The sequence below is a fragment of the Nyctibius grandis genome, chromosome 2, assembly GCF_013368605.1.
Source record: "Nyctibius grandis isolate bNycGra1 chromosome 2, bNycGra1.pri, whole genome shotgun sequence".
NCBI lineage: Eukaryota > Metazoa > Chordata > Aves > Nyctibiiformes > Nyctibiidae > Nyctibius > Nyctibius grandis.
The window spans coordinates 13,402,869-13,430,453 of record NC_090659.1 but is presented as its reverse complement, the minus strand read 5'-3'; positions in this window follow the sequence as shown (position 1 = coordinate 13,430,453).

Here is a 27,585-nt window from a genome sequence, read left to right as displayed (position 1 = left end):
GATTCTAAAGATATTTAAAAGGAGACTAGCAATAGACACACATATGCCTGCATACACACAGTAATCACATAAATGTCATTTCCTTATTAAACCGGAATACAACCAGTCATCACAAAGACTGTGGATGTAAGGTATATCTCATATGTTTCTGCTTCAAATCTAGGACTTGCAGAAAGATTTTCCAATAAGTTTAGTTACCTTCCTAACTCTACTTGATTTCAATATTTAGGGTCCTATGACCTCCAAGAATTTACCATCACACATATTGCAATATCTAAAGTGTTTACAGCTTTAGAAGAAATTTTTTCCTATGTTGTTGCATGTTCTCTGAGACTTAAAAGAAAGCATGAGAAAAGGTGTTTAAGATGTCCTTATAATTATATACAAACTATCATAATTGTATCACATATTATTTTAATTGTTTTAAGTAAAACTTTAACTATCACTACCAAATAACTCCTTACCTTGGGCAAGGTGCAACTATTTTTGCTAGTTATATCAAACATGAAAAGTATCCAGTGTTGCTGTCTGAAACAGTTTGTGGTGGGCAGTATATGATGTAATTTCGTCATATTCTTTCATGTGTGTTAGAAGGGTTAAATGGTGGCTGGTATAAGCATCTGCAGCTGGACATACTTTTGGAGGTGGGATGTTAATTCTTTCTAAGTGGTGGCAATGCTCAGGATTTCCCTCTGAACCTTTTCTTTTTCAGTGTGTTTTTTTAAGGTCTCAGGCAATAGAGCCAAAAAGCTTGAAGAAGAGTTTTAGCTTTTGTTTGAAATTATGCAAGTTTCCATTCCTCATACCTACCAAAAAAGCTTAAAGCTAGTACAAACCTAAAAGAGGAATTTGTCTCTGCTTTTGACCATTTGCTTAGGAAAAACAAGCCAAAAAAAAAAAAAAAAATCTGCTGATTTTTCAGCTGCTTTCACTATTTGGGGAACCGTTACTCACCACTTTCTTAATATTTTGGCAGTACTTCATTCACCAGGAGCAGATGCTGGTGTCATAATATCTCCTTAAAATCTGGAGTAGATGTCATTCCTTGTGAGCAATTATGTTGTCCTGCACTTAAGAGAAGATGCATCCTCCATTGTTCACAATGTCAACCCACCTATGGTAGGTCAGCCTCTTCTGGAGGTCAGTAACACAAATTCTCGGTAGATGTTCACTAGTCCTACGGCGTTGCCTCCCATGCTGTAGCTCTAGGGAAAAAACAGGATTTCTGTGTTTTCACATGAACTCCACAAATTACAACACTGGGCAGGTGCCATTTGATGTAGGGTGTATGAAGTGCTTTCTTCTGACTTCTGACTTCTTCTGGGGTTGGTATATGTTTCATAAATAATGACTGCTCTGAAGCCACTGAAGCTGTGCCAGTTCTACCATGGTTTAAAGAAAATTAGATGAAGTCCAACACTCCCAAAGCCTGTAGGCTCTAGGATAGCACCTGGAGGCTTGAACTGGAATCAGATCCCTATAGAGCTAGGCACTGTCCAAGTACACAATAAAATATAGTGCTCCTGACACACACTGCTTGAAGTCTAAATGCAAGTGTCTTATACAATTGTATCTTTCTACTAAGAAAAACAGTAAAATTAATGATGGAATAACAATGATAAATACAGAAACAGATTTAAGCAAAGATTAATTTTCTGACCCAATATAATCTTCCCTATATAGAGGTTCTTAAAATATCACATTCTACAGAAGGCTTGCATATGCTGACACCAAATTGTGGGAAAAGACATTGCTCTTACTATAAAATACAAAAAGTTGGCTCTTCCTAACACTTTTACAAAGAAGTAATAATGTGCAGTTTATGAGAAGTAATGTAAATTATACCTGCAACCCATTAAGCTCCCTTTTGTTAAGAAGCTCTGAAGTGCTGATATAGCCCTGGTATCAGCAAATCTGCCATTTTATTGCAGTTATTCATTGCCCACAGCAATTCAACAGAAAATTAATTAGCATCACCCCACCATAAATCTCAACAGTATTAACTAAAATGCCAGTTCTGTAATCACTTTTCATTAAAGCCAAAAATACTAATTAAAATTGATTTTTGCCTGCACTTTGGTAAACTGCTGCCAGTGTAAGGATCTCAGCAGTACTGCTGGATGACGGGAGACCTTTACCTAAGTGGATTTTACATATTGTCTTATCCCCTTTATAAAGATAACAATGTGTGAAAGGATAAGGGCTTTGAGAGCAGAAGCTGACAGGTTCCATGAAGAAGTGGAAAAACGCGAAATCACTAGGGAATGTAACCTTATTAAAACCGTAATATCCTATATTTTCAATCTGAACTATGTCTCTCTTTCAGGCAAGTGCCTATTAATATACCTCAATCAATAAGCTATGGAGGATTCTTTTCATGAATAGTTCCAGCCATTTTAGTGATACTGAATAGAGATATGCCAAATACTTTTGCCTTAGTATAGTCACCTTCTAGGGGCATTTCTGTATGCCTGAAAAGTAACATACTGCAATCTGATTCAATTTAGTTGGCTATCATTTGTCCCTGCATACTTCAGGAGGTGTGGGAAAACAAAGTCTGTTTTACTGATGAACTTCTGCATTGTTCAGTGTGGTTCTCAGTGAGGGAACCATCTCAGTAACACAAAATGAGGCAAAAGTCTTGTGGGGGAAAAAAATAAAATCAACTAGTCCTATAGTAAAAATACAGGTCATGTTGCTTAGATTCAGCCATGGGCAATCTCAGTGCTGAAGTTTACTTGTTTTTTTATAGCTGAATAACTTATCTACAGTGTGGAGTATGTGCCTGTGTCTGAGTGTGATAGCCTGTTATTAACGGCAAATTAAAAAAAAATTCCACTGTTGAGCATCACTAACACCCAGGTATTAAGCAGCACTGGAACCTTTTCATGAACAGATTTATGCCACTTACATAGTAGAGCAAGAGACAGTAGCAGTAGACTGTCTATCCAGTGAGTACACATACACCTCAGCAGTGGGTTTTACTGATACTCCCTGGTATCAGAAACTTGCTGAAGTATGGGAATTATGTATTTCTGCCCATTGTCAGTTGGGGAATGTGCCACAATGCAGTTGGGTTACAAGAACTAGAAAGTGAAGGATATATGCATAGCAATGATTTTGCCATATGAAAGAGGAACATGTATTTAGTTTTCTGGTAAACCTGTTTCTGCAGTGAACAGACCTGCTTTTCCATGCTCCTGCCTTCATCTGATGACTTCTTTATTTTTAATTCCAGTTCACCACTCTCCTAATTCTGTCTCTCACTTAACTCTGTGTTTCAAGGCTATTTGACTTCCCTTTCCAGTCCCTAATACTCATCTTGCTCACTGTAGCTTCAGCCTCCCTGCCCAGCTCGTGGTCCAAACTCCAATCTCAGGCAGGTTCAGCCCAGCCAGTTCAGCCTATGCTATTTCCCAACCATGTCTCAGCACATTCTTGCTTATCTCACTTGTTCTTTTTTAGCTCTCCATGCAGTGTCCCACCTGGGTCTTCCTCCTACGTCCAAGCTTCCAGCAGAACTGGTCCTATTCCCATTTCTCCCTCATCCCTACCCAAAAACTCATTCTCTGTCTGGTTTCTTATCCTTGGTCATGTCTCATCCTTCCCCAGGCTAAATCTTTCTTGATGGGAGCTTCTTTTGATGGAATGTTTTTTTCTGTTCCTGCTCAGGTACTTGTCTCTGCATGCAGGCAGTCCTGATCCTTCACAAGTTTTCATCTCAGACACTCCTGCTGTAACATTCACCATCTCCCCTGGGATGCCACGCAGAAGAAACTGTGCTTCAGGCTATAGTTGTTCACAAATCCATCCCTTGCTGTTACAGAAGTAAAATTTTGCTCTCTTTAAGTGTTTTGTTTGGAACTGGTTACCATGGACACACTACAAATGCTTTTATTTTTCTTGGCTCAAAAAAGCTGAAGGGATGTTGCCTGAAAATAACTTGTTTTCATGAGAAATAATACAAAAATGTAAAAGGCATTGTCACTATTTCAGATGTCAAAACAAGGGTATGTAAAAATTAGTATTATAATGAAAGATTAAATATAGTGGATGTTATAACAGCTCTATATGGTTCTTCTTTGCAAAACTTGCCTTTACCAGTGTGTGTAATATTCTGGATCTGTTGTTCCTGTTGTAGATTTAGTAACTCAGATATATTAAATATATAATCATAGCCTAGAATCAAACATAAGAAGTGTCAATGACAAGGATTTAGTTATAAAATACATCAAACATGAAACTATTTTAAATTTTTTTCTGAAATGAACTATGATAAATTAAATGCTTCAAATAATAAGAAAAATCTGCAGTGCATTAGACAAGAAGGAAAGATTGCTTCAATTCCAATTCAGTGCATTTTCTAAATTTCCAATACTTGTAATGGAAAAAAAAAAAGACATATTTTCTTATAACCATGCCATAAATTGGGGATATAATCTCATCATGCATCTGCTCCATTTGCCATCAATTAGTTTGATGAAAACAAGCTAAAGCTGTGTGGTGTTCAGCAAAAGAGATTAAAAACACTTCAGTCTTGATTACACATCTTGCCTTATCCATCCTACTGGCTATGGGGCACCCCTACCTTTTGTTATAGCTGTGATAAAATTTTATTGCTTCTCATTTCAATTGTCAAAAATTCATTATACTATATTTTTTCTCATGAAATATTTCCTTTTAATACACGTAGAGAGAACTAAAAAAAATGTACCAGGACTGATCAGATATCCTTTTGAATGGGGAATCCTTTCTCAAGTGCATTGTGTGAAACTGAATAGTAAAGCAATTGTTCTATCATTTCAGTTCTGTTCCTGATGTGGAGTTATAAAGCTAAGCAGCAAATTCAGTCACTCCTTACAAACGTTTCTGGAACTTGAAACTTCTAAATACTTTGTATGTTATAAGGAATTATTATAGAGGAAGCATAATACATCTGGAAATTATCTTTTGCTTAGAAATAACTGCAAAAATTAAGAGTATGGGAAAAAAAAATTTAAAAATTCTTTACAAAAAGTTAGAAGTTAAAAATTGTAATTACTTAAGAATATGGTCATCATATCAAAGCACAGTTTTCCATAAATGATATTCTTCTTATGTTCAGAATATTTTACTGAAATAACTAATATTTTTTCACAACATCCTAAACTCAACTGTGCATTGTCATTAAAACATCTCCAGAAAATTAACAGGGAACTTTTCAGATTGCATTGATACAGTTCAGCTAAGGAAAAATTAAAAAAAAAGAAAAAAAAGAAATTTCAATATTGTAAGGAATATCAATTCCTGTTTTCACCCAAATGAAAATTTTTTCTGAATGGAAATTCTGTAGTGATTTTAAGAATTATTTGAAGACTATTTCCCATAGTTCAAGTTGTCAATCAGCAAGGCATAACAAAAACCTCATACTAAACTAGACTTCACCAACAGTGAAGGCAAATCCAAGGCAAATATCCTTAGACAGCAAACCTTGGCAATGAGATCTAATAAAAAAATGTATATTTGCAACCAAATTCAGGCTCTTTTCCTTTTATTATATGAAGGTCCAACTATTATTCAGCAGATATTGAATATGGCATTTTGACTTCATGAATCACGTGCCTCTTCTAAATGAGGTCTATTTAAATAGTTGCTTACATCACAAAAAAACAAGCCAGTCTTTTATTTGCATTTTTTAATCTAAAAGGCAAAGCTTTGAGGCTACAGTTATACAATTAAACCCACTCCAATTTAAATGTATAAATCTTCACCTTCAAAATTCCAAAGTACCATACTGCTGTTTCAAGCTGTAGTTGCCCCTATTCAAGAATTTTTAATTGGCCCTGCACTTTAACACACCCTTAATACAGTAATGATCATTTTTATTCTATAAAGGTTCATGGATTGCGAATGTAACTCAGAGTTGGGAAATGCCCTCCTGAATGAGTTCAACCATTTCACAAAACCTCTTAGTATGAAAACAATACCAAACCACTGCCAAGACCTTAAGTATCTGCTATTAACTCCTTGTCAGATTTGAAGGCATCCATTATTTTGCACAAAAAAAAATGCTTTCCTAAAAAGAAACGGGCCAAATTCACCTCAGATGTCAGTTCATAGGCTTCATCAAGGTTCATTTAGCCAGTGTGCCAAATAAATTAATAGCTTTTCTAGTTCAGCCAATATTTTGTACTTTATTTCAAATACTCTGCAGTTATTTTAACACTTGGTTGAAAAAAAATCTCTTCCTCATCTTGCTAGCACTTATTTTAAAAGGAGGGAATGAGATGCTGTGATAGAAGTGAATGTCTGTCTAGAAGCTTGGTTAAATATCCATTGGGAAGTTGAAAATTGGTGAACTATCAAAAACACAATATTCTTCCTTATGTATATATGCATTTTCATTAGAACATTCAATGATGGAATTGTTTCTTGTCACAACTTTGTCAGTCTCTCTTATTCTCCAAAGGAAGGAAGCTGCATAAAGCAGAAATCAAGGAATTGCCCATTGCTGGAGACGGTGAGGGTGCTTATGGTCCTGAAGTTCAGTCCACAGTCCTGAGCTGGCCCTCCAGAAGACTTTTGCATCCTGCAAAGATGGATTCTTACTCTTTTTGTAGGACATGCTCTTGTGACAGGAACCTGTCAAGTCACAGACTAATCCTTGAATTTTGGTGGGTCTTGCATGTTGTATTTGTGGGAAGCAACACAAGGTGTTGAAAAGAAACACTAAAACATTCCAGGTCAGTCACAGTTTCATGCAGTATTGAAGACTTCTTGTGTATGTACCTTTCATAGCTTTAAACCACAAAAAAAAAAAAAGTCTAGATAAATTCTTTCAGAATGGGACTGAAATTCTGAAGCCATTAAGGACTAGAGAAAGCATTACTCATCGATAACGCTATGGAGACCATGGTACCAACTGTGAAAATGGAGTAGCTTTCATCAAAAGGAAATTTCAACATTGTTTAAACTCCTTCTGAGCCCTTCTCTTGACCCAGCCACCATCACCTCAATCATGCATGGACTTCAGTTCATCCATGGACAGTTCTTATCCAAATACTGAAAAAAAAAAATCTTTCTGAGACTCTGCTGTAAAAGATCAGTAGTGTGGACTTAGTTTTCCTTCACTGCTCCTTAAATGTTACATTGTCAATAGGTTTTCATCCATTTTGTGCTGTAGTCAGGGGCCCTGCCACTCCTCTCAGGTGAAATGGCATTATCTAATGGCCATCAGAAAGAAATGTTTCAAGAAATCAAGAATGATGAGAGGAAATGTCTGCCCTCTGTCCACTGACAGCTGAGGTCATCTATCACTGCCAGTAAAGCATTTTTGTTTTTGTGTCCTGGCCCAAATCCAGATTGTGCCAGGTCTGGGAGATTAGTTTTGATTAGATGATGTTATAGTTGGCCTTTGGTTAGCTTCCCTTCTTGTTCATCCTCAGCAATGAAAAATCAGAAATCAGGTCACAAAAACATAAGATTGGCTTTTAAAAAAAAATTCTTTTTTAAAAGGTTCACTATGGAATGTCTTTATTTGTCTACTGCTACTTACATTTTTGAGGTTCACTTCAGCCAAGCTGTCTTCAATAATCATTAAGGTTAGAAGCTTACATTAAAAAAAGAAAAAAAGAAAATGGAAAACTCATCTAGTCACATGACTTCAGAATCTCTTCTGTAAGAAGAAAATTAACTGTAATTAGACTCAGGAAAAATCCTACAACACTGGTCTCACAGTATGTATTTTATATTGCCCTAGCCTCTGAAATCCTGCTTTCAGAATTGCTTGCAAACAAAAGCCTTGATATACTTGAAGAAATGTTATTGTAACATTTCTGGTTTGCTTGTAGGGGAAAAAAAAAGTAACAAAAATGAATTTATTGCTATCAGATATCCAAATCAAATAAACTGGAGAAATCCACAAAATAATGGGTGCCTTGTTCATCTCATGGAAGTATATCCTTTTATAATTGTACTTTGACATTAATCAGCTTTGTCATTTCTACCTTTTACATAATCTCTATGACTCAAATCTTAAGATTAGACTGGAAATAAAATACAAAAAACTTTAAAGGGCACCCGTGTATGGTGAATGTTTGAATAAACAGGTAAGTCTTCTGGAACTAAAGCTCTCCAGTGAAACACAAGCATGTTTCATTTAGCTATGAAAGCATTCGGCACATTACTACTTTATTCACATAAACAGTGGCTGTGTTTGTCTGGGTGCTTTTTTCCTTAACATTTCCCACTCTTCCTGTCTAAACTACTTCTGGGTGGGTCAACAAAGATGAGAAAATTAATATACATCAATAGCCTGTGAGCAATAATGTACATCAATAGGCACTATTTCACCTCACTGAATGTATATTGAGACAGCAGTTAAAATAGTAATGATTTTCAAGAGATGGCCAGCATTAGCATTTTTGTCATTTTTAGAAAGGTTGAGGTGTTTAAGAGAAAACCCACTGTAGACAGAACCACAGCATGCAGCTGCAGTGTCTGCGTACCTGGCCAAGGCCATGTGTGCATCCAGGGAGTGAAGAAGGATGGGAAGCCATAGGCTGCAGTTCTCCCAAAGCACTTGGGTAACAGGATTTTCTGCCACCACTTACTATGATTAGTAGAATACGGCTCAGTGTTGTGGCGAGGTGAAATGGAAACAGCTAGAGCTGTGAACCTGCGTCCTGTGGCAGTCAGTTGGTCAGACGGTGTCACTTTTATTTCAAATAAGAGCACAGAAAACCTCTTCAAGCAAATGTCAGTTGACAAGAGCCAGCATGAAGAGATTGTAAAGACATGATAATGGTAAGAAATCTCTATGGGGAAATGCAAGGTGGGAAAACATTGTTGTAAAGGACATTTCTCCCCATGATCTTTGGTTTAAAAACATACACAAGAATGAGAAGATTTTACACCTAAAAAGCAAGCATTCTGACAGCATATTTTTATGTTTTGAATTATTTCATGGTTTGAATTGTAAGTAGTTGTGTTAGCACGGTACACCAGGGGTGCAACAAACTGATGTGGAGGGCGGTGAGGCTGAGTACCACTCAGCAGGGAACCAGCTGGATGATTCTCTCTTCTCTGCTCCAGCCACAACAGACAGGGATGCAATGCAGTCAGGTCACTGAAGACCATATGGAGGACAAGGCTTGAGGGGTGAGGTGCAAAGGGCACATGAATCCCCCTCTCCAGGTATTAGCAAATGGTCTGACTGTGGCTTGGTCTGTCAATGTGCAAGTGAATCTACAAGCTGATTTGCTGGGGTTTGCCTCACAGTCATGTCCTATTGTCCTTCCAGAAACGTTGGACTAATTTTTTCTTTCTGATTTAGCAACTCCACATACACTTGAGCTTCAAGTGTATGATTAAATTATTAAGGTCATAAAATACTGCAATTTCAAAGAGGCTTCCTCTGTTGTAGACTATAGGATGATGCAGCTCAGATTATGTTTGCTGGCAACACAAGTGGGGCTGTAAACTGGTCTTGGTTGCTCAGGAGAAGATTCACTCACCAGAAGAATGGGTCCCTTTGTCCCAAACAGTGTAGAGGTGAAAGAATCTGTCCATGTAGGAATTAATGTCACGAAATCCAGAGGCTGAAGTGAAAAGAATGACTACACCATGCAGTGAAGAAAAAGAAAATATGTGTCAGCAGCCATTCAAGCTGGTGCAATAGCACTCTAATAACAAACCATTTTTTAAGTTTTGTAAAAAAACCTCAAAACTAAATGAAAATACTCAGAGAAAATGTGCTGAGTCAAACAGCCAGGGTAGTTTCCCCTCAAAAGACCCATTTCCAAAGGATGATTAAAAAATCTTGATAAAGCACCTTTTTCCAAAATGAAAATATTATTTTAAAAAATGTCATCTGGCTGTTTCACCCAAATGTCACAAGTCAGCGACTAATTTCAGTTGTCTAAACAGAAATTCAGTCACAATCCTCTCTGTACTGGTGAAGAAACAGAGTTTTTGATTGTGTTCCAGTAACAAAACCATCACCTTCTGTATCATGCTGCTGGACTAGATGTTTGACAGCAGAATGCTGTACAAATCTAACCTCTCCCAAATCATGCTTGACACTACAGACCACAGGAGAATGCAGCAGGTCTTTCCAACTTCATAGTTACACTAAATCTTGGTTTGCTGCATAAATATTTGTTCAAAATTATCTGAGCTTCCATGTAGTCTGGGCTTGGGAATTCTCTGGAGAGGTAAAGAGACTCTTTTTTTTATTTAAAGGAAATGTATCAAAACTTGCAGGATGCTAAAATAATTGTAAAGTTTTGGGACAGAAAACAAGTATCTGAAAGTCAATGAAGGCTATATACGTGTACCGGTTGTTCATTTTCACTATTTCTCTCTCTTACCTTATTTCTTTCATGCCTCTCTTTACAGCCATTGTGGTCAATCAGCAAACCTTCCTCAAGAGAGTCTCAGTACCTGAGCAGAAGACAGTGGGTCAAGTATGTGGTTTCAGCCTTAATTCCATGTTTCCTGACTCTGGTGAACTCTAGCCAATTATACCCTTAACCTGATTTCAGCACATTTTGTGCACAGGACTGTACCTTTACATTCTGCTTGGCAGTTGAGCATGGAATAGTAGAATAAAAGTGCTTTAAAGGATTGTGAATGGTGAATAAATGGGGCTGGAATATGCAGACATAGATTTTTCTTCTCATTTCAATGATCAGAAAGACTTCAGAACATTAACCCCACTGTGCATTATGAACATTGCATAGATGAATCACAGTGATTCTGAGGCTGTGATTATTTCTGGCTCATTGGGGTTTGATCCTGGAAACCCTAAGACAGGAGGTGCTTAACAGCTTCCTGCAGAGCCCCGTGTCCTTGCAAAAGACACCTTGGTGAACTTCACATTTTCTTGTTACCTCTGGGTTTCATAAGCAAAGAGGTAGTCTGTGTAATTTAATATCATTACTGTGCTTTTCTTAAGTCAGTTTGGCAGAGATTCATCTCACTAACTTTAGACATCTAAAGGTGCACTGAAAATGAGAGAACACTAGTTGTCTAAGTTCCCTTGAGACCCTGTGGAAAGTCAGGAACCTCTCAGTAGCACTTCGTCACATCTGTATCGCATACCTACCTTGGCAAGGGATGAATCACCTGCTGGAGGTGCATGTACCTCTTGACAATGATTCATTTTAGCCCTGAAAAGGATGAAAAACTATCTTCAACCAGATGTTTAACTTTTGGAAAAGCTAAAGTAAGTTTGATGAATCCCATCTGAAAGACATAAGTAGTCTTTGCTGTTTATTTTCAAGTATTTCAAGTCACAGGACAAAGAGAGTTTATTCAGTAAGACCTAGTTTGGCCATTGTCCCTGATGACTTCGTGTGACGTGCATGTTATGTATTTACCCATTTATATGAATGGTACCAGTACAAGGAAAATGATTCAGTGGTCCAGAGAACATATATATTGTACCTTTATATCGAAAGTGATCTGAGACAGGGCCTCTTAGCTGCCTTTGATGGCAGTCTCATTCAGCTGAATGTTTTATGCCATATGATCCTATAAATGTAGCTGAAATATGGTAGTCAAATTAGCTTAAAATTAGTTTGTTTTCTTTTGCCATATTTCATGGCTTTGATGTCAGTTCCACTGCCTTACAACATCAGACCAAAGAATTTTCTTATAGATAAATCTAGAATTTTTGTAGTGTAGATACACACATTATATAGAGGTATGTAGCAATAGCAGGCATCAGCAAAAAGGTACATATAATTCCATTATACCCAAAAGACAAGGAACAAAATTTACAGGCAATAAAACTTTAAGTAAGCTGTGTAGCAGTGATTCCCTTTCTACTTGGTCTTAAATTAATATGGATGGAGGTAAAGTAAAACACAGTTAAATGAGCACCTGAGGGACATACAAAAACAAGGGCCTCTTATTGAAAGGATCTGTTATTAAAGGAACCTGAGACTTGACTTCACATTTAATTTATAAAACACGCAAACACAAATACAGACATTTTTTCACTTATATGTATGTGCTGGTTTTGGCTGGGATAGAGTTAATTTTCTTCATAGTAGCTATTATGGGGCTAAGTTTTTGGATTTGTGCTGAAAACAGTGTTGATAACACAGGGATGTTTTCGTTATTGATGAGCAGGGCTTACACAGTGTCAAGGCCTTCTTTGCTCCTCACTACCCCTCCACCGAGTAGGCTGGGGGTGCACAAGAAGTTGGAAGGGGACACAGCCGGGACAGCTGACCCCAACTGACCAAAGCGATATTCCATACCATGTGTTGTCATGCTCAGCTTATAAAGCTGGGGGAAGAAGAAGCAAGGGGGGACATTCAGAGTGACGGCCTTTGTCTTCTCAAGTAATCATCACAGAGGCAGACTTACTAAAAACAATGAATGGTGCTTAGATAGTAAGATACTATGTTTTCTTACAGGTAAGAGCTTGTCTTATTGTGAATGTTGGGAAAGGAAGGGATTTTTATTTTGATTTTATCTTATGGGCAGTTTCCTCAGCATCAAGTTCTGCACATATCTGGGCCTAGTAGCAACAGCAAATGAATTCACTATCAGCATACAGCCAGTGAAAGTCTACTTAAGCCTTCAGAATAGAAGTTCTTAAATGTTTTGCAGATAAGCTTTTAAGTGCTTTGCAGATAAAATCAAAAGGTGAGGACAAAAATAAAACAAAAAGAAATTAAGAATGGCATGTAGTTAAAAATCTTAGTTCCTCTTGTCTCTGTAACCACAATGAGTTAACAGGTTAATTACTTTCAAGGGCATGAAAATTAGGTTGTGACGACAGTTTGATACATTTACCACTAATGTGGACCATTTCTTCCACACTTTATGAACATCCATTTTTAGTTTCCTTTTCCCTTCCTCTCTGCAATAAGAATTACTGCAGACATTTCTGTTCACTCTTAAAAGTTTTCATAAAAATTGGTTCTTGCAATTTCCACACTTTTTATTGTCACTTCTATTCCCATAAAATTGAAGCAAGATGGCTGAGAAAGAGCAGGGTAGTTTCATGTAATCATCAGCCTGAAAATCATTCAGATCATTCTCTACAATCTTTTTTTCACCCAGAATTATTTTGTTTCAAACATACCTCTTTCATAATACTTTCTCAAATTGCTCTCTCACCTCACCTCCCAAGAAAAGAAGCAGCAGCAGAGTTGTCAGGTTTCTAATAAATTGTCACAGATCAGACTGAACATAAAAGTGACAGTTCCTGTCATGTGCTTATGCAGGTGCCCAATAGCCAAATGGCTAGAAAAGTAAATTATAATGGGGGTTCAAGGACCTGCTCTGGATCAAACAATGTGAGGATTTAGAGACTCAAGACTAGAGGAGCCATTTGCATTATCAAATCTCCCCTCAATCACAATACAACAAATATTCAGGCCACAAGAGCACCTACTGATCTCAAATCATACTTTGCAGCATCCTTGAGGATATAAACCAAAACACAACAGAACAAAACAGTAAAATTTATGAACAACTGACTATACAGGAGGAGACACCCGAGACATCACTTACCTTTCTATGATAGCATAGCATTTCTTAAAGTCATCTGGTCTCCTTCAGCTAGAAAATGTGACACACCAGAGAGACTTATTTTGAGCTAATCAGGCCCTTGGGCTATGTCTGTACTAGTAAATAAAGGCCCAGGCTCAAGCTGAAGCTCTGGCCTGCAATTATCCAGACTTCTTACTGTTTGTCTGCTCCCCAGCACATCTTTTGCCTGCACCAGCTAACACGCTTCCAGACAGCACGGATTATGTTTGAGGAAATACGCATACCAAGGGCTATTTTCAATATGAAGTATAAAGAAGGTCTACCTGATTTGGGTCCCTCCATCCACTACAATCCTCCAACATTATCCCATTAGACTTTGGACCTTTTACTCGCCCTTACATTTTATCCCAGGACAGACAATAAATTTTATTAGCATCATGGAACAGCACAGCCCTCACATTATTCCAGATACTTCAGACTGAAAAATAGTATTATTCTTTTGTCTTAGGACCATGTGGGGAACCATGTCGAGCTAAAGTGTGGATGCAGCCAGGCCATGACACTGGCCTAAGAGCCAGTGGATGGTCTCTGGCCTATTTTGTTTAACTATCTGTACAGGTTAATGCAGTTTACTGTGTATTTCAGTCAATTACAAGTAGTGCTGGCATCTTGCTCAGCTGGCTCATGAGCATACCTTCTTCAGAACCAAGATTTTTCCCTGTGTTGTTTGAGAGTCGCAGGCCCGACCTTGTACCTGAGGAAGGCATGAAGTGGCTGCAAAGCAAAATTTTATTTGTCACAAAGCATATTGCTACACCACCTACCTTTGATCATCTGCTTTGTATGGTCAGAGCACATTCCTGTGAGTAAGACCGAAATATTAGGGATGAATGGTGAACATATTGCATAAGTATTAATATAAGTGGTTTCTAGGGTAGTATTTTGGATGTAGTTGAGGAGTCTATTTTAGCAGAACTCCTACCTTCTTCAGCCCATTCATTAAGAAGTTATACAATGACTTCATCATAACACCTCTGAGTTGAATCCCGTCAGATTCATCTTAAATTTATGTAAAGACCAAGGTGACATTCCCTTCACTAATATTTACACTGTTATTTACTCCCTCATTGTTAACCTAATTGAAGAGAGTGAGATCCAAAATAAAGATTCCAGTGCTCACTTAAAATATTTACACTAGCAATGTAAGAGTCTTCTTACAGAAAAGGATCTAGCAGTCACTGACATTTTCAATGTCATGGGTCTGAAAGTGAAGATTATGGCTCTCTGCCACCTTTGAAACAGGGTCCTAGAAAGGTTCTCCCTGCAGCTCAGCAGTGGCCAGCGTTCCAGACCACCACACCATTTGTATTACGTGGAAATATCTTTAAGATATCTTTTTAGGTACACTTTCTTTTACTGGTTAGGTAAAGCTGTAAAGGCAACTAAATGGCTTTATTCAGCACATGCTTCATCTGAAAACCAGAAGACATCACATTATTTGTCACTGTGCTTACATGAAACTATTAATGGAAAACTGGAAACCAAGAACATCATTGCTGCTCATTTTGTGCCATACAAATGGCACGCTTTTAATAGGTTCCTAAGCATTATCTCAGATCTTACTTTTTATTGTGGGGAATTGGTAAACTATGACTATAATTTCAAACCCAGGCTCAATAAAATACTGTATTGTAACAGTCAGCATAACCAGAGCAGCAGGAAGGAAGTGAAGAATAAAAGTAATATCAGTAAGTTTCTTAAATCAAATCACATCTCTTATACTTTCCATATGGGAGCAGGACAGTAATTCCCACCTGGTTATAATTTTTACCTATTCAATATAATTGAAAAGAGTATGAAAATTATGTGTATCTTTCCAGGCACATGTGCTGAAACTAAACTGTCAGATAATTCTTACTTCTCAGCAAGAAAAGGCCTCCTTTTCTGATAGCCACTCTGACTGAAATATTTTTAGGCTAAAGAACTATATATCTCTCTCTCATTGTTGAACTAAGAATTAAAGTGGGCTGAAAAATAGTCTTTTATATTGGAATCATAAATAAAAGATCAGCATTGTTCTTGTAGAATATTTGGAGCATTGTGGACTGTACTTCTCAAGAGTCAGATAATTTATAACTTGAAAACCTCTCTCACGGAAACCTTCTGCAGTCAATTTGCCTGCAATTTAAAATTAATAGTATATACAGTTAGTAAAGATTGACAAAGGTTTGGACTACTTATCTTAATTCTGTCTTTTCTACTCTTTAGTTTAAAAAAAAAAAGAAAACAAACTCAGATCTCAACAAGAGGTCAAAATTTAAAGAAAGTATGATATATCTCCAAATATCTGATCCTCCCCAAGGAAGGCTGACATCAAATAATTAAAAATTTAAGAGTACATTCCAAAGGAAAAAAATGAGCAATAGCAGTGAAGGAAGTTATGAGGCCAGTGCTGTGCAAAAGAGATTTGTAGTCTTTGTGGAAGTTCAGGGACACTTGTCTTCTAAGCAGTCATCAAGTCAAATCCCAAGTTTATAGTTTCATTTTTGTGTGCCATGCTGGTGATAAACAGCAGTTTTCAACTTTTCTAACTGGTCAGCTGAGATTTTCCCCAATATGCCAATCATGATCCACACTTGAACTAAAATCTCAGTGAGCCTTTTGGAGGTAATGAGGCCATCAAACCTGCAGCATTTATATGATCTCCAAGGTGGACCGGCGCCTGAGCCAGGCCACTAGACGTCAGGTAGATAGGGGCCTAGGGAAGTGAAATGATGCTGAAAATTGAATCGAGCCTATTGCAGTGCTGTACACAAGAGGATACTATATAAAAGAGGATGACAATTACCAAGGTGTATTTAAAAGAAAGGACCTCCTTGCTGTGATGGAAAAAAGAGACCTGCCTAAGCCAAGGGTTCAGGACTGTGATTGCAACTGGAGGCACACCTGTCTGTTCATCCCAAGTTAGATGGCTAGGTTGAGGAGAAGAGAAAGGCTCACTTATTTGGATGTCCCCATCCAAGGCTGGTTACTCTTCCGAGGCCTTCTAAAGATCAGTAAAATATTGTCTTACAACCATAGATTTTTTTGAGGACACCAGAACAGGTTAGATGTTGTAACAGCGAGCATCACAACCCCAAAATCTTTTTATGGCACTTACTCTCTTTGATTATATTAACAGTGAGTGAGTAAAACTCATAACCAAATACTGTAAAAAAAGCATAATAGAAGGGAGTACGGGGAAATTAATAAATGAAACAGACGTCTGTAATGTATATCAAAGTGAGTGACTTAAAGTAAATAATAAAGGCAATAAAATTACCAGCACAATTTTTCCATTAAAGTTGTAATTAAAATAAAGGAATGGTTCATGATACTTAATCTTAAATGTAATTAACATTATTTGGCAAGGGTTGGCTGAATCATTACTATTTATCAATGTGCCTCTACTAGAAAAACTCAAGTGACAGAAAAATGAATCTTTGTCAGACTGGTAGTCTGTCTTTGAGAAGTAGCATGGCTCTACTGGTGTGAATGGACTCCGCGTTGTGCTAGTATCTGTGTGGCTGGGGAGCAGCCTTGCTGAAAAAGACCCGGGGGTCCTGATGGACAAGCAGCTGAAGATGAGTCAGCAGTGAGCCACTGCAGCAATAAAGGCAGATTGGATCCTGGGCTGTATCCACAGGGGCATTACTAGCAGAGAGAGAGATGTGATCGTCTCACTCAATTCAGCGCTTGTCAGGTCACATCTGGAGTACTGTGTCCAGTTCTGGTCCCCACAATTCAAAAAAGACAAGGACAGACTGGAGAGGGTCCAAAGGAGGGATGCACCATGAGGAAAGACTGAAGGCATTAGGTCTTTTCACCCTAGAGAAGAGAAGGCTCTGGGGGACCTCATCACAGTATTCCAGTACTAAGGGTGGCTACAAAGAGGATGGAGGCTTTCTCTTCACAAGGAGCCACAGAGAGAGAACAAAAGGCAACAAGTACAAATTGCACCAGAAGAGGTTTCATCTCGATATGAGAAAGAAATTTTTTCACAGTGAGGACAGTCACTCACTGGAATAACCTCCTCAGGGACGTGGTAAAGTGCCCATCACTGGAGGTTTTCAAGATGCAACTGGACAGGGTGCTAGACAATCTCATCTAGGCTTCCTTTCCCATGAAATGTTGGACCAGGGGATCTTTCAAAGCCCCTTCCAACATGGGCTGTTCCATGATTCTATGATTCTATTATCTGAAGATCTAATCCAAACTCTCAAAATGTTTTCTCATAAATCATGTCTGAATTACACTGTGAAAATCATGCTGCAAAGCCATGATAAAAACAATCCTGTTGCAATAAAAGCATAATACTCGACTAAACTTGCCAAAAAAAAGAAATAGTAAATTTGTGGTGAAAATGTGAGTTGCGTATACGTACACTGGTCCTGAACAAAAAAATAAGATGTAGCAGGTTACTCATTATGTCTCTCAGTGGCAATTTTTTTCCAGGGTGTATATTTTTGGAGAATCATTTAAATAGCTGACAACTGAATCTTTTGAAATATCTGTGCACTGTTCTGAAGGACAAGTGTTTTCTATAATCTAGCATGAGCAATATGAGCATATTAAAAGGTATCACATGGTGTTCACTTGGTGAATATTAAAAGGATTTTAATTTTTTAAATATCCTACTATTCTTTTTAGGATTCTGAGTAAGCTGAGGTCTCTTTATTTATCTCATAGAAAATCATTATCCTCTCCCTATTTTCTACTAACTAAAAGTAGAAAGAATCAAAAAAAATTGTGCTTTGGGGTAAAAGTGATCCTTTTTTGACCAAATCTTCCTTCCTTTCTTAAAGAATTTTGCTGATGCCACGTCTGATGTGATGGTGTTTGTAGCACAAAGCTATTTTTAAAGCTAGAGGGGATCTGGAGAAGCGATTTCATGCTATTGCTAAGAAAAGATTTGTCTTTTCTCATTCGTATAACAAATGCCTAGCAGATGTGAGAGGATTTTTCCCTCAGATTATAAATGATGATGCTCCCTCATAACCCGTACAATAATAAGATGGCTGAATGAAACCCAAAATATACACGACTGCAGAATCCCATCTGTATAGTACATCTCCCCCTTTCTAGTGCCTACATGTCAGGCAGGTGGCACAGTCAATTAGCACCTCAGCACAGCACCCAGACCTGGCAGGTGGATGTGTAGGGAGGTGCTTCATGCTTCTTTTGCAATTCCTTTTGTCTTGCTGCTGAGTTACACCTCAGAAGTTGACAAGCATGGGCCTAGTAGAATATTTTTTGGCCATTCCTTCCCTTGAATCCCTTACACTGTTAATTGACAGACAGTGATTTTCAAGGACCCATGTAATACTTATTTTAAGAGTGCTATCCATTTATATGAAACACAAACAGGCTTATATAGCTCTATATGCAGTTTCTTAAACTTGCATTAACTCAGACATGAATTGGCTTTTAAGGTATTACTTTTGTGATCATAAGGGAACAAGAATTTGGCAACAAATCCAGAAAATCAGGCTTTGGCATTAAAAAACAAAACAGAACAGAGCAAGGGTGAAAGAACCTGAAGACTATATGGCAGTTCAATAACATTTATTTTCCATGGTTGTCTCCTCAAATATTATTTCACATAACAAGACTCCTAATCACAGTTCACTGTAATGTTAGCTTCGCCCCAGCACCATCTATGAAATGTCTCTTCCTTAAATATATTTCCTCCCATTTCATTCTTGTTCATGTTGTCTACTCTACAAAGCACCAAAAATACTAACTTAAAAAGATCAATGTTAAGGATGAACTATTAAAATAGCATAAGCATAAATAAATCTTGTTTGGAGAGCCGAGAATCAGGGGGCCTGTCCACTTAAAAACCAAGTAATACATACAATGCCTATATAGAAACACAGTAAAATATAAGTTCTGAGGACAAGAACAAAGTTTTAACCATTCCTACTTTAATTAGGAACGTACATCTCAAATGTGTCTGTTACAATGTGGTATCAGTTTTCTAACCAAGGCTTTTCTAGATTCTTTAGTTGTGATAAGCTGCCTTAGGTGGATGCGCAGTCAATAAAGCAGCAGCCAGGAGAAAGGCTATGTGCAGGCTGTAGCTCAACAATAAAATATGTTCCACTTAAAAATTCATTATTCTGGATTAAAAACACCTCAGTAACATGATATGAAACTCTGATCCATTATAAACCCACTCTCATGATTCAAGTTTTCTCAAGATATTTGTGTAAGTTTAGTATACCATGAGGCTTCATGTGAGGTCAGGTATTGCCTGCCCATCATGCTCTAAATTTAGACCAAATCAGATATAATTTGTCCTCCCATGCCTGTTGTAGGCAACCTGTTACCTCCTCCTGCCTGCTGCGTGCCTTGTGTCCTTTAGAATTTCTCCTGTTGCAGCTTGTGACCACCACCTCTTCTCCTTTCAGTGTGCACTTCTGAGATGACACTGGCTCTATCTTCCCTGTAACCCCTCATTTACACACTGAAGGAAGATGTCTGACAAAAGTAAGGAGCACAAAGCCTGGAGGAGGGCAGGGACATGGGATGAGGAAGCAGATCTTCTCCCTTTCAGCCATGTCTCACCTGGCTGATTGATTCCATTAAATTATTTCTAATTACCTACCTAGAAAGAGTGTTTTATAATGAAAGAAAGAGAAGAACACTGTAATGACTGAAGTCTTTACATAAGTGGGAGTTGAACTGTAAATCAACAAGGTTAAAATCAGGATCCTAAATTTGGAATCAAGTGTCTAGCTACATAATGCAACGGAGAACAGAGTCAAGGTCTCTGAGGTGGCACCTGCTTGCAATGGTACTTCCGCAGAGTGTGCCCTACACAAAGCCAGCCAGATGTATCGAGCTGGCTTGCAAGCTATTTAATTGCATCCATTAGGGTAAGTAATAAGTCTAATGAACTCAGTTAGATTGTTTCCTGTTTCAAGATTAGCTTGCTCATTACCAGTTTGATGATCTGTGCACAGCTCTTAAATTCTGTGCAGGTATACCTTAAAATCCAGATCCTCAAAGGTACTTAATTCCTATTTGGGAAAGTTGTGCAAGTTAAGCATCTAAATTTTTTTAGTTAGATATGTTAATATTACTAAGAGGTTCAACTTAGGGCTATGGTTAGGATCTGTAGCTGATTTCCAGCATCAGAGACTGAGGGGGGAGCAGCCGGGAACACTATTTGATAAACGAAAGCATGTGAAATGTACTTGCTGGAAAAGCTCAGGATTTTTTTCCTGGTAAACATATTAAATGTGGCAATAACAGGAAATATTGTCCAGTGTATGTGCACTTAAAAAAAAAAAAAGGAGGAGGAGGGAGGAACTGTGGGTCATTTTTCAAATATTATTTTTGTCCCAAATCCCAGCATTTTACTGCTGGAAATGACTAAAGCTCTAGCAAGGACGACCTGGTAGGTCGAAGGGGAGGATGTGAATGTGAACAGAGGAAAGAAAAGCCCCACAGACACTCTCCGTTTGGTCACTCCTGCCCAGGCAGAAACAACCTCAGCACCCTGGATCATGACCTGTACTCTAGGGAAGTCCTTCCTGTAACTGGCACAGGTATAACACTGTCTAGAGACTCCAGGCTGTCTCAGGCTGATTCCTATGGACTGTTTAACTTCTGTAAGCTACAGCAACATTGTAAATCAGATCATAAAATGGACCTGGAACCCGGCGTGCTGAATTTGCCCCAGTGGATCAGATCTCACATCTGTCTGACCAAGAATCCAGTTCCTGACAGTCATCAGTATCAGGCATTTCGGAGGAAAGCAAGTTGACAAAGCAGGTCAGTACTTGTGATCTTGTACACTGTCATCACCTTATAGGTATATCATCACGGTTTCTGCTGATTCAATATTAGTTTAATCGTTGCAGCACGAGGTTTAACCTGCTTTCAAATTTGTTATTTTTAATTGTAAGAGTATTACAGACACATGGGAAGAGTTTCCCCCGAAGGTGTCCTTTTACAGCCACCTAGACAGCAGATTTTGCAGAAATGTGTCAGCTTTATTGTGTGAGAAACTCCATATCTGAACATGCACGATTTATGAATGTACATCGACCTGAATCAACCACATCCTTTGAGTCCATCACTAGCCACGAACACAATACCCACGCACCGCACTGCCGACCTGCGCACAGAAGTTACACACACCCGGCAGAATTTTAGCAAGGGGCCTGGCTCAGATTTTCCAAATACTGAGGAGCAGAGGAGGCTTTTTTCCCCCCGCCCCCGCTTCGGGAGGCGGCTGCCGGTGCTGCAGCTAACCGCGGGGTCCTGCTGCCCTCCTGCGGGCCAGCCGCCCGCCGCCGCCGCCCCTCACCGCTGCGGCTGGGCGGGACAGCCCCCTCCTCAGGACGGGACCGGCCCTCCGGCCTCAGCGACTTCAGAAAAAGGTACGTGAAGGCAGATTTTCATATGGAAGTTTTCCTTGCAGAACAAATGTAATCTTGGGAAGTGCTCTCTGCTCTGCTGTGGCTGTCCCATGCATAACAACAACATATTTACACAAGAAGTGGGTTCACTATTAAAACAAACAAAACCAACAACCAACCCCAAACTGTGTTTTAACAGTGTTCTTATCTCGAAAACATTCGAGATCTCTTGATGTCACTGATAACAAAACCAAAGCTATGCGTTTTCCTTTCACACTTCTGATTAACTGAACAGCATACTTTAAATGATAGAATCATAGAATCATTTAGGTTGGAAAAGACCTCTAAGATCATCGAGTCCAACCGTAAATCTAACACTGCCAAGTCCACCACTAAACCATGTCCCTCAGCACCACATCTACTTTTAAAGGTCTTTTAAATACCTCCAGTGATGGTGACTCCACCACTTCCCTGGGCAGCCTGTTCCAATTCTTGATAACCCTTTCGGTGAATAAATTTTTCTTCATATCCAAACTAAACCTCCCCTGGCACAACTTGAGGCCATCTTGTCCTATCACTTATTACGTGGGAGAAGAGACTGACACCCATCTCGCTACAACCTCCTTTCAGGTAGTTGTAGAGAGCAATAAGGTCTCCCCTCAGCCTCCTTTTCTCCAGACTAAACAACCCCAGTTCCCTCAGCTGCTTCTCATAAGACTTGTGCTCCAGACCCTTCACCAGCTTCGTTGCCCTTCTTTGGACTTGCTTCAGCACCTCAATGCCTTTCTTGTAGTGAGGGGCCCAAAACTGAACACATTGTTCAAGGTGCAGCCTCACCAGTGCCACGTACAGGGGGACAATCACTTCCCTAGTCCTGCTGGACACACTATTTCTGATACAAGCCAGGATGCTATTGGCCTTCTTGGCCACCTGGGCACTCTGCTGGCTCATATTCAGCCAGCTGCCAACCAACACCCTCAGGTCCTTTTCCACCAGGCAGCCTTCCAGCCTGTAGTGTTGCATGGGGTTGTTGTGACCGAAGTGCAGGACCCAGAACTTGGCCTTGTTGAACCCCATACAATTGGCCTCAGCCCATCAATACAGCCTGATGTTACCTCTTTCTGCAAATTTTCTTTAAAGGAACAAAAATGCCCAGGTTTTCCATAGGTACCTGACCTATAAAGATGCCAGAAGCTGATGTAGAACAGATATCCATTCCAAAATATTTAATCTGATTTTAAGTCTGGGAACTTCTACATCTTTATTCCTCTAACATTTGAACTACTTCAGCTAAGGAAAGAATCATATCACATTTGTGGAAACTCAAAAAAGTTTAGTTTTGTCTTCTTTCAGTCTTTCTGGGGAAATACCAGATCTGAAATAATATGGGAAACTTTTCCTGGCCTGGCTGACATACAGTTTCACTAGGAACATTGCAAGAAAATCTTGTTCTTGAGCTGTTTCTAGGCCAAAGGTGTCTGGATAAGCAATCAGTTTGTTCCAAGCTTACCTTGATTTTAAAGTTCATGCAAATAAACCACTGTAGTACTATTGATGAAGCAGATACAAGAGCTCCACACATTTTGAGAAACCCTCCTGGCATCTTACAGCTGAGATGCCTTGAGGGAGTGAACCAATTGATAAAAGCTGAAGGACCAGAGTTGGTCAGTGCTTTCTTTATCATTGCTTTTAAACAATACAGAAGTGCATACCCGATTTTCTTCCTCTTCTTTACTGGTCAAGGAGCCATTGTTGGTTTAAGATCCCAATGCTGCAGAGTGATTTAAACAGAGTGATTTAAACAGTGGACTAGCCTATGGCCTTGCTCTTCGTAGGCACACATCTGACAAAATCAATCCATTCCATCTCTATGTCTGTGTGTGAAACAATAGGGTTTCCTTAGTTCACAGGGATGTTGCAATATAAAGGAAATCAAAGACTGTGAAATTGTCAGCGTAATTAAGGTCACTTACATAGATACTGATGGTGTGAATTTGCAAGAAACGCATTACTTCCATGTAAAATATTAAAGCTGGGAGCAGGAATGTGTGCTGCTTAGCACACAACACTACTGAGTACTACTGAGGAAGAAATAATAAGTAGTATTAATTCTCATCGGGCATTAATAGATAATGTTAAAGTATTTCTCAATTATTCTGTTGACTGAGTAAATCGAATCCCTTTACATTAACTTTAATCAGCATAAGTGAGTTGCTATAGTGCCAAAGAACTACTTAAATAAAATCTATTCTCTTACTGCAGTGAAATAAGTAACTAGTCACTTTACTCATATAATCAGCAGAGGGCAGAGCACATCTTGCAAAGCACAGAAGAGGACTAATAAAGTCAACAAAATTGCTTGAATATTGCAGCACTCATGAGTCATTATTGTGGATTTTAAGTTCTATTTTTTTTCTTTTGCCTTTCAACATTGTCCTTTTATTAATAAAGCCACAATCTTATTATGATCCAAGAGTAAATCAACACACTCTGTGTGTGCTTAAAAGGATCAAAATTTATTAAATGAAGGATGAAGCTCTTGCTATTGATAGTACCAATGATTTGGTTGAAGAAGTATTGATCAGATTAGATGCTAAACAATGAATGAAATAAGCTCAAGTGACTGTATATAATTACTGAGTTAATTTCGATTGGTTTTTTTTCCTGATCAACTGGAACTAACTTATGGTTGTGTTGAATTATAGTATTCAGAAAATATTTAAACTGAAATCCATACAACTAAATATTCACCAAATCTTTTTCAAAGAAAAACAAAACAATATATGGCTGAAAAGAAATAATCCTCTCAAAAAGTATGGGAAGACTGAAACAATTATTTCAGACTAATTGACTACTTGTATGGGATTTGCATGGCAAGGCTTTGGTAGAGGTGGGGCTACAGGGGTGGCTTCTGTGAGAAGACGCTAGAAGCTTCCCCCATGTCCAATAGAGCCAATGCCAGCCGGCTCCAAGATGGACCCGCTGCTGGCCAAAGCTGAGACCATCAGTGACGGTGGTAGCATCTCTGTGATAACATATTTAAGAAGGGGAAAAACTGCTGTGCAACAGCAACTGGAGGAGAGGAGTGAGAAAATGTGAGAGAAACAACTCTGCAGACACCAACATCAGTGAAGGATGAGGAGGAGGATGCGCTCCAGGCACCAGAGCAGAGATTCCCCTGCAGCCCATGGTGAAGACCATGGTGAAGCAGGCTGTCTCCCTGCAGCCTATGGAGGTTAATGGTGGAACAGATATTCACCTGCAGCCCATGGAGGATGCCATGTTGGAGCAGGTGGAGGTTGTGACCCTGTGAGAAGCCTGTGCTGGAGCAGGCTCCTGGCAGGAACTGTGACCCCATGGAGAGGAGCCCATGCTGGAGCAGGTTTTCTGGCAGGACTTGTGACCCCATGGGGGACCCACACTGGAGCAGCCTGTTCCTGAAGGACTGCAGCCTGTGGGAAGGATCCACATTAGAGAAGTTCATGGAGGACTGTCCCCCTCCTGTACTGGAGCAGGGGAAGAGCGTGAGGAGGAAGGAGCGGCAAAGACAACATGTGATGAACTGACTACAACCCCCATTTCCCAAACCCCTGTGCTGCTCAGGGGGAGGAGATAGAGAAATTGGGAGTGAAATTGAGCCCAGGAAGAAGGGAGAGGTGGGGGGAAGGTGTTTTAAGATTTGTTTTTATTTCCATTATCCTCCTCTGACCTTGGATTTGGCAATAAATTAAATTAATTTCTCCAAATCAAGTCTGTTTTGCCTGTGGCAATAATCGCTGAGTGATCTTCCTGTCCTTATCTCAATCCACGAGCTTTTCATTATATTTTCTGTCCCTTGTTCTGCTGAGGAAGAGATAGACAGAGCAGCTTTGGTGGGCACCTGGTGGCCAGCCAAGGTCAACCCACCACAGTTTTTTTGGTACCCAACGTGGGGCACAAGACAAAGGCAGTTTTTGTATTAAGCGTGCTGTAGTTATACCTGCTATTAAGTGGCCAACTTCTGTGCGTGCACACGAACTGAGAAGTTGAGCTGTTGAGAAGGGGCCACCTAAGAAAGCTGTCAGCTTAGTTGCTGTAGAGACACAAGAAGGCAATCAGCCATCTCCCAGACAGAAGGACTGACTTCACCTCCCTTGATCCTGGTGAGGGGACTTCTGGTCTGGCACTGAAAGGGTCAGACAGTGAATACTCCAACCATGAACAGGAATAGGCCAGGAGGAGGAAAGGGATGACCGGGTATACTGGGACTGTGTGGATTTGATGGGCTGGCACATTAGACCCACAGAAGTAGGTGGCTTTGGTAGACACCAGTGCACAGTGTAGACTGGTGCCATCAGGGTACAGAGCCACAGAATCCACCTGGATCTCTGGAGTGACAGGGGAAGGCCAATGGTTGTCTCTACTGGAGGCTGAGGTGAGCTTAACAGGGGACAAGGGGCAAAAGCACCCCATTGTGGCCAGCCCAGAGGCATAGACTACCTGAGAAGAGGGTATTTCCAGGACCCAAAGGGGTACTGATGGGCTTTTGATGTAGCCATTGTGAACACAGAGAAGATCAAACAGCTAACCGTCTACCCTGCTTGGCCTCTCAGAATATCCCTTTGTTGCGGGATTACTGCGAGTTGAAGAACAGCAGGTGCTCATTGCTACCAGGATGGTGCACCGGTGGCAATATCGCAGGAACCGAGACTCCTTGGCTCCCCTCCATGATCTGATTCATCAACCGGAGAGCCAAGGAGTGATCAGCAAGACTCACTCACCCTCTAATAGTCCCATGTGGCCAGTACAAAATTCTGACAGAGCGTGGAGGTTAACAGTAGATTATTGCGGTCTGAACATAAGTCACTCCACCACTGAGTGCTGCTGTACCATATTAGAGCTCCAATATGAACTGGAGTCAAAGGCAGCCAAGTGGTATGCTACAAATGACATTGCCAATGCCTTTTTTCCAGTTCCTTTGGCAGCAGAATGCAGGCTGCAATTTGCTTTCACCTGAAGGTGTGTTCAATATCCCTGGAATACACACAGTCCTACCATTTGTCATGGACTAATCTAAACTGCACTGGAACAGGGGGATGCCCCTGAACATCTACAGTATATCAATGACATCATCATGTGGGGCAACAAGGCAGAAGAAGTGTTTGAGAATGGAAAAAGAGTAATTCAGATTCTTCTGAACACTGGTTTCACCATAAAAAGAAGCAAGGTCAAGGGATCTGCACAGGAAATTCAGTTCTTGGGAATAAAATGACAGGATGGATGTTGTCATCTCCCTATGGATATGATCAACAAGATAGTAACTATGTCTCCACCAGCTAACAAGAAACACAAGATTTCCTAGGCCTTGTGGGATTCTGGAGAATGCATATTGCAGGTTATAGTCAGCTTGTGAGCCCTCTCTATCGAGTAACCCAAAAGAAGAACTATTTTGAGTCAGGCCTTGAGAAACAACAAGCCTTTGAGCAGATCAAACAGGAGATAGCTCATGTGGTAGCTTTGTGGCCTGTCTGGACAGAACCAGATGTGCAAAATGTACTCTACACTGCTGCCAGGGAGCATGGTCTCACCTGGAGCCTCTGGCAGAAAACATCAGGAGAAACCCAATGTTGACCACCAGGGTTTTGAAGCCGGGGATATTGAGGATCAGAAGCCCACTACATGTCAACTGAAAAACAGATACTAG